The sequence below is a fragment of the Dermacentor silvarum genome, chromosome 1 (assembly GCF_013339745.2).
Source record: "Dermacentor silvarum isolate Dsil-2018 chromosome 1, BIME_Dsil_1.4, whole genome shotgun sequence".
NCBI classification, from domain to species: Eukaryota; Metazoa; Arthropoda; class Arachnida; order Ixodida; family Ixodidae; genus Dermacentor; species Dermacentor silvarum.
This window is the reverse complement of record NC_051154.1, coordinates 7,419,117-7,432,004: the sequence shown is the minus strand read 5'-3', so window position 1 is coordinate 7,432,004 and position 12,888 is coordinate 7,419,117. Positions and strand designations below refer to the sequence as shown.

The window sequence follows — 12,888 nt, the reverse complement described above, 5'->3', positions numbered from 1 at the left end:
CACAATGCATAAAAGTTAAAAAGTTAATTAGCCTAATTATGCTAATTACTCAATTAGGCGTTTTGATTTCTCGTGGAAGTAATGGCCGCCTCATCGCGTAGTTTAGATCAAGGATTATAATTGTGCTATCTGCCACAGGCTATTTTTAAAGATTTGGTGCAGCTAAAATGAAACACCCTGTATACATAACACGAGGCCACGCCAGTGAAACATTCAAATATCGCAGGAGCATTGACTCTTGTTAACACATATTGCTGAAAATTGTAAACACACTGTTAGTCCTGTATTCGCCAATTCATTAACAATGGCAAGTACGACCTCTGCAGGTGTGACGTTGTTTATACGAGTTCTCATTCGGGTGAGCGAATGCCTGCTGTCTTTTGTGAGACTTCGCCGCCAAGGGCCGTCGGGAAGATCTGGGAAGAGTGCTTTAAGTGCCGCATGCTCATCTTTTCTTTTTATTGTTTCGCAAAAGCAGCCAACCAAAGGGTCTTGGTAGCAGGAACAGCTGGTCATTGGTCCCCTAGAACGAACAACACAAAACACGTGGGTTACAACCGCTGCTCACGTCATGACATTCCAAGTATGTGGTGCCAGTGCTCATGTGCAGCGCCCACCTGCCCTTGGGCTTCGACTAAATTATCATTCTAAACGCTAGATTGTTTACATCGCAAGGGTGTTCTTATTTAGCCTATACAGAGGACTTCCGTTAAGACGAACTCGGTTGAGCTCAATTTTCGGATATGAGGAACAATGTGAAACATTTAGTCGGTTTCAATTTTGCCACTGCAAAAATTATAATAATAATCACTTATAGGCGCAGGTGGCGTCCGCCACCTGCGCTCCTACTCGGATCAGCTTCACAATCCATGACGTACAACTCCTACTCGGATCAGCTTCACAATCCATGACGTAGAAACGTCAAGGTTCGACACCATCGAAAGAGTAATTGAGGAGGAGACAGGACTGACGAAAACCAGCTCCACAGATGAGACAGCTGATATGAATACTTTCTTCAATAACGCACTTAAGGGGTAGTGAAGAATTCTTCAACAAGCTAGGTGAAATGTTGGCTTTTGAGACAATGCACTCATTTGAACAGCTCCAGCAAACAACAATTACTCAATAGCTTAGGCAAGAGTGCATAAAGCACATCTCAGTATGCTTTTGGCCATGCAAATTCAATAAATTTCTCTTTTTACATCTGTCTTTTGGTTTTAATGTTGTTTCGTTTATTATTTCGTATTGTGGACAACTGGGCGTACCAATAATAACAGGTTTTTCGGCTCTGTGGATCACTTTTGTGAAGACCAACTTGTAATAAAACCAACAGATTATCACAGTCCTTTCGAACTGCCCTTAACAGGAGTTCACTGTATTGCAACCACTCGATTGCTATCAGAGCATTACAAATGAAAAGAAATGTGTCGCATATTGTCGCGCAAGTGTTGTCAGATTAAACGTGACTCATGATAACATGTTCATGTAGTCGCCTGAAGTGCGTTTGCGCTATCAGAATGTTTACGCATCTACAGAATATTGAATCCACCTTAGAAAAACGGTCCCACTCTATCAGAGTATGCGAATTATGGTGTCACGTTCACTAACTTGAGCGGATAACTTCCACATAAATAGGTCACTGTAGGACATCCGCGTCATTCGAATCTACGAACTCACTGGCTGCTGTTGCCGCATTTTGAGGGCAGCCAAATAAACATTTCCCAGAGCTGAACCAGCCAAACAAATAGCTCATATTGCTGTAACCAAGTTTAAAAGATTTTAAACATCTAGAAAAACAACGTGTTCACGATTATGCCGCTGCCGAAAATTTACACCAGCAGCAAAGTAAAATACACTTGATTACTGCTATATTAGTTCTGTGTTTGGTTGAGCTTTGTGCGACCAGGTGGCTGCACCGTCCAGGCCATTCACGTTCGCGCCACCGCCAATCCCGTAAAACAACCATGAGCAGTCAGCTTGCTCTTGCGTTTACCCTAATACCGGACATGCGAGACACTATAGAGTTTTATCGTGTCCGGTATTCGGGTAAACGCAGGCGGACTGGGCGTTTTACCGGAGGGGCGGAGGCGTAAACGTGAGCGTCCTGCATGGAGCAGCCACCTGGTGGCGCAGAGCTCAGACAGACAAACACAGCTTATATTGCAGTAACCAAGTGTATTTCACTTTGCTGCTGGTGTAAAATTTCGGCAGCAACACGGTTAGGCCACTGCCAAAAATTTACACCAGCACCGAAGTACATAATACACTTTGTTATTAGAATATTATATCTGTGTTTGTCTGGTTGATCTTTGCACCACCAGGTGGCTGGCACTATGCAGGACACTCACGCAGGTATTTATACACCCCCCCAACACCACCCCACTAGGATCTGGACACCCCCCCCCCAACAGTTATTAAGGACCAACCCCCCCCCCCCTTCCCCCTCTTTCAGACAGGCACTCATCCTGGAAAAACATTACGCTGAACCCATGCACTGTGGCAATCGCTTTAAAAAATATTTACTTTTTGCGGAGGTGGACGCTACGTGGCCTTAATTTTGAGGCCCAATTTTGATGTTCAGCGCGCAGACGACAGTGCTACATTGCAACCTACAGGGAGCGGAGAATCCTTGAGGTCGCGGTAAACGTTTGCGCGTGAATGACATGCTAGATTCATGTTTGGTCTTTCTGTTTTTCCATTTTTAAGTCAACGTACTCGTATGCACAATTCGTACAGTACGAGCACTACCCCTGTGCTTAGTCGTAAAATTTACAGTGTGCCACATTGCTCTCGTTATCGTTAAGCTCCGAACGACTAGACTGGGTAATGAGTAGAACTTACAGACGGTATCCTGAAGAGCTGGCTTCACAGCAAGCACTGCTCATGCTTACGTGCGAGATCGAGAGAAAAAGAATGTTCCCTGCTTTTTCATCAGCTGCAATTAAGATACTGCTTCTTCCCGTAGGAATTGCTACCGTTGAAAGAAGCTTTTCCACCATGAACAGGCTCTTAACACATATAGAGGTCACGTGACGCCGGCCCATGTCGACGCGCTGATGAAAATTTCTATCGAAACTGCGAGTATCTCTAATATTAGGAACGCAACAGACAAAGAAAATGATGAATATTTGCTGTTTGTGGCCCAAGCCTACATGAAAACAAAAATATTAACTTCAAATTTTATGATAATATGCCATCTCATTCTTAAATAAGAAAATCCTATTAAAGTATTCTTCCCTTTTCTTCTCACTGTCGCCCGATTCATGGCCAATCGCCCGTAGTGGGTTGTGCTATACATATATGCACCAAACCAAACCAAACCTATATGATGTGAACCAAGAAACCACATCGGGTATTGTAGATATGTGCGGGGTGACACGGTGCAATTGTGTAGTCCCAGGTTTCGTTTTTTGTTACGTATTATTTTGTGAATGTGGCAGCCACGTTTGGCCTAGTAGTTTCTTTGGATATTGTATGTACCGGATGGTAGCGGACAAGATGCGCATAAATATTTTGTCAATGCGAATCGTGTCTTGGCGATCATATACCACTTTGAGAGTATCCATCTGTCCCCCTATGTCTTGGTGCTCTCATGGTCGTTCGTTAACGAAATTGACATACGACGAACATCAATGATAGGTCATGATCGACATGCGTATTATGTTGGTCATGAAACCGCTGCCTACGTCTTGGCGCTCTCATGGTCGTTTCGTTAACTTGGTAGACTCCCCGCAGTAGCGCACCCAGGATCTCTGCCAAAGGGGGGGGGGGGGGGGGGGGGGAAGCAAGCACTTTGCATAATATGCAATTTTCTTGCTTTAGCCAGAGGAATCCAACAGGAAATAAAATGCCTCATAATTATAATAACAATGACACGAAGGATGATGACGATGCTTATTTCGTCATCGTTTTACTCAAAGTGTTGTAAGAGTGAATGAATAAATACAAGACAGTGCTAGAGCGTTTTTGTTAATCAGGAAAATTCGACCTCAAGCCACCTCCTGAATTGTAATGACAATGTAAACGGAGCACTGAAGGTACACGTTGGACTGGTGGTGCCGGACGCGCTCGAGGGGGCTGGTTTACAACACCCGCACCCCCCCCCCCCGCCCCCCCCCGTCGGTGCGCCACTGCCTCCCCGCACACTGCTTCACATGACATCGATTCCCAGCACAGGGCGTGGGATCTGCCGGATTTTTTTTTCGAATAAATGTATATATATATATATATATATATATATATATAGTTATATTTTCATTGTATTGTTTAAGGTATATGGCTTCTCCGTGCCTATATTGTGCTTGGTATTTTTTTTTCTCGTGCAAAGTGATATTGTACTTAGTTTTGAAAACGTCTGCACTTTGTTCTTTCAATAAGACTTGTAGATTAAGAACTTGCTTCACATTGTTCTGCATAGAAAAAAAGAATAAACTTCTTTCTTGCAATTTTCAAACGTGGTGACAGAATGCCATGGGTGTTTAAATATAGTACTGAATTTATATTCCCAAAAAACTAGGCACACATTTCGGCCTTCTATACAGTGCTCGTTCGTGCCTGCCTGTCTCCACTTTCGTTGCAGTATTGTTCGCGCAACAACATCAGCTCTACATGCACCAACAAGGATGAACTCCCTTGTCAGATGTGGTTTAATATGCTTGCTTAAAAGGTTAATTATTGTACTGCTGCTAATTAGCTGTTCCGTCCCCATTTGTTGAAAAAAGCGTTAAGCCTTAATTAAATAAAACAACATGGTAAAAAGTGCGCTAGCCCATTGAACCACTCCCCCCCGCGTTCTGGTAACACCCCCCCCCCCCCCACTCCGAAGTCGAAATTCTGGATAAACTTGAGTCTGGAGTCACGTTTACGCCTCCTCCCCTCCGGTAAAACGCCCAGTCCGCCTGCGTTTACCCGAATACCGGACAAGATAAAACTCTACTATTGTGGTATATAGTAATCCTTCAGTGTGAAAGGACGGTCGCTAACACGTAGATGCTGGTGCGGATCGGATAACGACAACCAGCGCTGCAACCACTTCGCTTGCATGTTTGTCTTGCAGAGGGACACAATGTCGCAGCTTGACATGCCACTGATCGCTACGTTTGCAGCCCACAACGCAAGGGTGAACCATGGTGCTCGCGAAAAAACAGATCGAGACCAACACAGGCCACGCAGCTCGCGTCAACACGGAGCACGTTGTAACACAAGCAGACGACCCTTGCTGTGTGCCAGAAGTGCTTTCAAGAGTCTAGTGATACATTGTCCTTGTGCATTCTCTTTCTGTTACTTGCAACAACATTTGTTCACCATCATGTTGGAAAAATTATCAATGACGCGCTCTGGGCAGCCAATCGGATAGCTCACCCTATTCAAGGTCATATGGTCAAATCACGTCACCTGGTCAAGGCCAGTAGAAAACTCAGCCGATTGGCGCGCTGCGATCGGTAGCGATGTGCCATTTTAAAGCCTTATAATAAATTACAAGGCTTTATGCGGAGCACTCCAATTAATTATCACAAGGACCTACCCTAACGACTCAGTACGTTTGTTCAAAATCGTCAAAATCGTTTCAGGGTCCCTTTAAGAGGAAGCTTTAGCACGGGCCCAACTCCGATGCCGCCTATTTAAATACATGTGAAATGCAGAAACGCTTTCCTGAGACAACCACTGAGCCCATTTTAATGAAATTTATTGCATTTTAGAGAGAACGTTAACTTCTAGTGACTGTTGGAAGCAGAATTTCGATTTAGGGCATGAATGCTTTAAATGGAATATTCAAACATTTGTAAGTTTGAAAAAAGTAGAAGCACGAAGTTAACAAATTCGTAGCTCTGCACCTAGAACAGATATCGCAGTTCTGTAAACTGCATTTATTAGAGCATCCAAAGCGGAGAAATACGATATGTCAAGTTATATCTTATGTTAATTTGTTACACTGTTTATAAGGGTTTTGCAAAAGTGCTACTCACAAATTAGTGGCCTATTTTAGAGCCATCTATAGCATATCAATTTTGTCCGCCTTAGATGTACTATTAGGTGCAATGTACAGAGTTATGATATCATTTTACATTGCTGAGTTACAGAGTTGCAAACTTGATAGTTAAGTTTTCTGAAAATTTCCAATTTTTGTAAATTTTTATTATAATATCGACAACCTAAATAAAAAATTCGCAGCCAGCATTCACTAGATTTCAACTTTTTTTTTCTTTTAAATGCAACAAACCTCATCAATTTGGGTGCAGTCGTTGCCAAAAAAAAAACGGTTTCTCCTTTCCCAGGTATTTAGATAGGAGGGCCCCAGCTAAAGATTCGTCTTAATTGCTCTCCAGTCTGGAAATATGCATTTCACATTACGCTTACCGAAGACCACCTAAATTTATCGGCACACATACTCTATTGAGTCGTTGTATTTTTTTTTTGTGAAAATTGCCTGAGAAAATGGATTCGTCTCAACTATAGACGACCTGAAAGAGCACAGCGAGGCAAGCCATGCACCATCAGCAAACGTACCGCAATGTGCTTTTTTCGCACCCACGCATCAAGATCGCCATTGCATGCTTGTCACTTTCCAAACTTATTTTAGGCATTCAGCAAGGAATTATTTCGGCCTGTCGCTTGGCAGCCGCGTCGCTTCACAGGTGCGAATACTTGGAGCAGTTTTCTGCGGCAAAACGAATGATAATTTCTTTTCGCACGTCCCGGACTTACGGCCGTCACTGCGCGTTGCATAGCGCAGCTTGCAACACCGACACCGCGTTCCAGCAGACCAGCTCCGTGAATGCGTCTCTCTCTCTTTCTCGCTCTCATAGCACGCTAAACCTCTTCATCTCGCAGAGCACGAGCGTACGAACGCGCCAGCTGCAGACGACGACGCTTGAACGCAATCGTATGGTTCGCATAAATGCATGTTCTGCAAGCGTGGCTGCTTCGCATTGTTGGGAAGGGGTTTATTTTTGGGACGTTCTTCGAAGCTAGAACACTAAAGAAAGCATTGCCCTTAAATCCATTAGGTATTAGATTTTTAACTATAGAAAATGAGGACGCACTGGCCTTTGGACCTCATTATGCTAATGGGCCGCCACTGTGTGTGGCGGGCTCGAATGGCAGGGTTTTTTTTTTTTTTTTTTTTTTTGTGAGCCTGACCGAAGACCTGCACGACTACTTTTCCAGGAGGGTGTTCCCAAATTCATCGACGTACTTAAAGATCAAGAATGCCCCCCGGATTGGCTGACGAGGATTGAGCACCTCGCAACATTAAAATAATTTTAAACATGACATGACAGTGCCAGCCAAAATGTGACTGACCGCACAACATGTATGCATGAAAGATTGAAAATATGTGTATATGCATAATTATGTATTGCTTTCTTTGTCATAAATTGATGCAATTGGTGTTTGCCACGCGAAAGTTCCGGCAATAAAGAAAGAAAAGGATGTATAGCCTAGAGGTTACGACGTTCGCTTTGGGACCAAGGGTACGTGGGTTCGAATCCCGCCTCGGCAAGATAGTTCATTTTCTTTCTTGGTAGTTTCTTGATACGCACCACAAATTACGGCTGGCTTAAACAGCTTCGCTATTAAAGCGCAAGTTCTTCAGCCTGAGCGTAAAACGAAGCCACGCAGTGGTCTCCTGGGTGTGTTCAGATAAGTTCGGCCGGGCATGTCCGGTGAATATTTTTAGTTTTGATCAAGAAATGTTTTTCTACCTGATTGCCAAGAAATACGAAATCAATATTAATGAAGCAGAACAAAAATGTGCCCTTATGAAAAAAAAATATGAAGCGCCCGGTCAGTCACAAGCGCTTTTTGCGAATTTTGCTGAATCAGCATTTTGGTAAGCTTCCAAACAAAAAGCGTGGTGGCTATGAATGTAAAAATATTTAGTGATAGAGTACGGGTCAATAACATTGATTCTAATAAAATATTACAGAGTAGGACCGCTTTGATGTGGAGAAAAAAATCACGAGAACGGAACATTGTAATATTACTCAAAGACGAGAATTTTTTAACTCGTATATGTCAACCGCATGGTTTTCAATTTTTGTCAGCCTACTGCGACAAATGTTGTTGAAATTTGAGGCAAATATCTTTGCTCTAGGTGGCAACAGAAGTTCACGAGAAGCGCTAAAGTTTAGGCCTAATGTTAAATTAGCGATATTTTAAAAAATTCTAAAAAAAAGCCTACGACGATTTCCTTTAATAGAGAATGGTCCCGATAGGTAGATAGATAAACTTTACTAGAAAATAATCAGAGTTTTGTGTTGCCCCGAAGGGGCATCGATAATGGTCGGGGCACGGGGCCTCATAACTGGATACCGGGCTTCGCTGGCTCTTGCCATCTTGTCTGCTCTCTAGATCAGCTTGAGCTGGTCGTCGAGGGCCGAGCTGGACAGCAGTGCCTCCCATTGCTCCCTCGTGGTGTTCGTGTCGTGGTGTTCTATGTTGTGTAGCGTGCACTCCCACGTAATGTGGTATAGGGTTGGTGTGGCCCCGCACCAAGGGCATTCGTCCCTGTAGGCTGTGGGGTGTATGCGATCTAATATGTGTAGGTTCGTGTAAGTGCCTGTCTGGAGCCTACGCCAGGCAACGGCATCCTCCGTCTTTAGCTTTCGATGGGGTGGGGGATATTGCAAAGCGACTCCCTCTGTGGTAGTTCAGGATGGCTGAATACTCGGGGTCAACTGGGTGAGTTTCACCAGCAGTCGGCGTGATGAGTGCTCGGTTATGTACAAATTCTCGAGCTGCTCTGTCGGCATACAGGTTACCCGTGATGCCAGCGTGGCCCGGTATCCAGATGATGGTTAGGGTGGTGATGTCGTCAGTGTCCTCCTTTGGTATTTGGGCTAGGACTTGTGCAGCAGGTCTTGCGATTCTTCCCTGTAGGAAGTTGCGGCAGGTGTGCTGGGAATCTGTGAGGATCGTCAGTCGTTTGTTTGCGTGTTGGCCTTCGCGCATGGCTAACCTGATGGCCAGCTCTTCGGCTTCCGGGATCGCGCAGGGGCGGGTCGATTCTCCGGAGGTAACGCGGCCTCGGCGGTCACAGACCACAGTGACTGCGCCCTTATTATTTGTCCCGTACATGGCGACGTCCATAAACCAGGCCGTGGTATGGAACCTGAATGTTTTCTCTATGTACTGGGACCTTGCTCTCCTCCTGCCGGAGTGTAGGTTAGGGTAGAGCACTGCACGGGCCGATTTTTGCGGCCCGCGCCCGGCTCGGGCCCGTTTTTACATTGGGCGGCCCGCCCGAGCCTGATCAAAACTTTTATGGCGAGACCCGGGCCCGGCCCGGGCCCGGAAATAATCTACGTTACCCGCCCGGCCCGGCCCGGCCCGCCACCCCTTTACCTTAAGCCCAAGCCCGGCCCGAGCCCGGCTCGAAACCGGCCCGAACCCGGCCCGAGACCGAAAAATACATGTTTTTCAGAGTTGAGAAGCCCGAGAATAACTCGCAGAAAGCCCGAGCCCGGCCCGGGCCCGGGCCAAAAAGAACACGCCGGGCCCGGGCTTTCGGGTAAGCCCGAGCCCATGCAGTGCTCTAGGTTAGGGTCCATGTTGCGTGGGATTGGGGCAATGTGATACATGCCCTGGATGTTACGAGGTATCGGGCAGGTTCTTGGGTTCGTAGTCTTGTGGCTTTGAAGCCCAAGGTTCGTAGGACCTGCCGGCCCATGTGAGTCCGTGCAAGTCACTGTTGTTGTTAGACGTGAAGGGCTTCTCTGAGTTCGCTGAGGGTGTTGTGCAACCCTAGCGCCAATGGTCCCGAGGTAGCCTGGCGAACGGCGTTCTCCTCGTCCACCTTTCTTCCACCTGGTTATCTGCGCGGCATCCGTGCTTCATCGCAAGATCTCGTGACATTTCCCCGCTGGCAGATGAAGCCCGCCGGACGAATCAGTCATCTCGTTGATTGTAACGACTCAGACGCGCGACGTGTGTCACTTCAGCCATGGCCGAGTGCCGTCCACTGCTCGTGACACGCGCACCGCGATAGTTCACTTCGCTGAGGCGTTCCAGAGTAATGTAGGGACCGACTTAGTGAGCAAGAAACTTCTGGCGCAAGCCACGCTTTCGCAACGGCGTCCAGAGCCACACAAGGTCACCAGGATCGAAGTCAACGTGTCGGTGACGCCCGTCATATATAGCGTATCTTGAACTGGTCCTGCGATGCCAGGGTGCGTAGCCTAGCGAGGCGTCGCGCTTCTTCTGCTCGACAGAGGATCTCATCAATTGATTCGTTGTCATGAGCGAAGTATGGAAATATGGGGCGCGATCTTGTACGCGTTCCAAAATGGAACGGAGGCGTTCCGTTCCATCGAGCCGCACACGATTGGTCAATTTAAACGTCGCGGTTGAAATTGACCAATCGTGTGCGGCTCGATGGAACGGAACGCCTCCGTTCCATTTTGGAACGCGTACAAGATCGCGCTCATGGTGTCGAGGGTGTAGCGCGGCGGACGAGCATAAAGAAGGAAAAATTGCGAGTAACCAGTAGTCTCGCGTCTCGCGGTGTTGAAGGTATATGTAATGAAAGGCAAGACTGTCCAAATTCTTGTGTGCCGAATCGACGTACATGGACAACAAGTTGGCAATCGTTCTGTTTGTGAGCTCGACCAGACCATTAGTTTGCGGATGGTATAGCGTAGAATGGCGGAAGCTACATGAACACAGACGAAGGGTTTCGTCAACTACGTGGGCGGTAAATTCTCGCCCACGATCGCTGACTACTATGCGAGGAGGTTCATGTCGAATTATAACGTGAGCCAGCAAGAAGATAGAAACATCTGTAGCTGTGGCCGATGGCAACGCGGCGGTCTCACAATAACGGGTAAGGTGATCTACGCAAACGATAACCCAACGATTGCCCTTCGAGGATCGCGGGAAAGGGCCCAGAAGATCTATACCAACTTGCTCAAAGGGGACGCTAGAAGGGGGGACTGGTTGAAATAGGCCGCGTGGCGCTTGTGGAGGACGCTTGTAACGCTGACATTGATAGCAGCTGGCGACGTACCGTTCGATATCGTTCCGCATCTTAGGCCAGTAAAAGCGTTCTTGAGCCCGGTAGAGCGTTTGTGTGGAACCAAGATGACCGGAAGTTGGTTCATTGTGCATGGCGTATACGACTTGGGTGCGAAGGCTCTTGGGGACAACTAAAAGGTAGCGCGCCCCGGTGGTCGAGTAGCTCTTCTTATACAGGGCGCCGTGGTCACGTATACAGGACGCCGTGGTCAGTGACGACTCGCGGTTCCGTTGACCTGGCCGAGTACGTGGCTGGAGCTCCGGTAGCCGCCGCTGTCGTGTCACTTGCCTAATGAAGTGTTTCTCGCCCTCCGACGATCTGCGTGGCGGCCCGATGGCACGGTGATTATCGGTTGAACGGGCTTGGCCGAGGAAGAGGGATTCTGGAGAAGAAGACCGGAACCACCGTGAGCAGCAGTGGCCGGTCCCAGGAGCTTCGTCCGGACGTCTCCGAGGACTACAGCTACACCTGGGCCTTGCCAGTCTCACGACTTCGTGGCCGGGTCCTCGGCTCTCCCGTCATCAGAGCATGCCTGACGAGGCGACCTTCCAGCTCAAGAGCCACGTCGATAATCCTGCTTCGATTATTGTCCCTCGCGTATTACTCCTCGGTTCGCGTGCCTCGAGCGCTCGCGCCGTTCGGAACACTCCGCGAACTTCGTCGTCGTCTTTTCTCGCCACGGGCGGCCTCTTACATGTGACAGTGATGAAGGATCGAATTGCCGAAGAATTGGCTGGGACGTCAAAAGGAACTTCAGCTGGCGAAACGATGAGTCACAATCTGCAGTACACTCAAAGGGAACGCCTTTTTGGAGAAGGCATGTAAGGCGATGCATGTCAGCAAACCTGGGAATGAATCGGCGAAAGTAGGAGCACAAACCCAAGAAACTTCTTAACTGCTTGACAGAGTCAGGTACCTTAAATGCTTCTACAGCCGCAGTCTTTTGTGGTTTTGGTCGTATGCCTTCTTTAGCAACCAGATGTCCTAGCACAAGAGTTTGTCGTTCCCCAAAACGGCATTTTTTTAATTGAGCACGAGACCCGCTTTTCCCAAGCAGTTTAATACCAAGTTCAAACATGCGAACTTCCCATTTCAAGCCGCGTAATATCGTGTCCATGAACCTTTCGAACGTTGCGGACGCGTTACACAACCCGAAAGGCATCACGTTAAACTCAAATAGCCCGTCGGCCGTTACAAATGCTGTCTTTTCTCTGTCGTCCTTGTGCATAGGAATTTGCCAGTAGCCTGACCATAAATCAACAGAGGAAAAGTAAAGATGTCGCAAAGAGGCAGTCGATGGCGTCGTGAATTTGTGGGAGCGGATATACATCCGTGTTAGTAACGGCGTTTAGGCGACGATGATCACCCGCCGTGGTTGCTCAGTGGCTATGGTGTTGGGCTGCTGAGCACGAGGTCGCGGGATCGAATCCCGGCCACGGCGGCCGCATTTCGATGGGGGCGAAATGCGAAAACACCCGTGTACTTAGATTTAGGTGCACGTTAAAGAACCCCAGGTGGTCCAAATTTCCGGAGTCCCCCACTACGGCGTGCCTCATAATCAGATCGTGGTTTTGGCACGTAAAACCCCATAATTTCATTCATTTTGCGACGATCATCAACGCAGAACCGCCACGTACCGTCTTTCTTCTTCACCAATATCACGGGGGCTGCCCAAGGACTAGATGATTCTCGAATGACGCCTTTGCATAGAATTTCTTGGACTTGATCGCTGATTATCTTGCGTTTTGACGGGGACACACGATAGGGTGTTTGTCGGATTGGCTGGGCGGCTCCTGTGTTGATGCGGTGACGAGTTCTGGACGCAGGAATCGATGGCGGGCCGTCGTGCTGCGCAAAGTCGAATACCGAGGTGT

At 47.4% G+C, this 12,888-nt stretch overlaps 1 protein-coding gene across 1 annotated transcript in view; it reads right to left on the bottom strand.

Annotated features, from left to right (window-relative positions):
• Positions 1-312: 312 nt before the first annotated feature.
• Positions 313-12,888, bottom strand: part of LOC119456374 (protein Skeletor, isoforms B/C-like) — a 116,774-nt gene continuing 104,198 nt past the window's right edge. The window contains exon 9 of the mRNA XM_037718094.2: positions 313-523. The gene's annotated coding sequence lies outside the window, so the exon portion shown is untranslated. The remainder of the gene's footprint in view (positions 524-12,888) is intronic.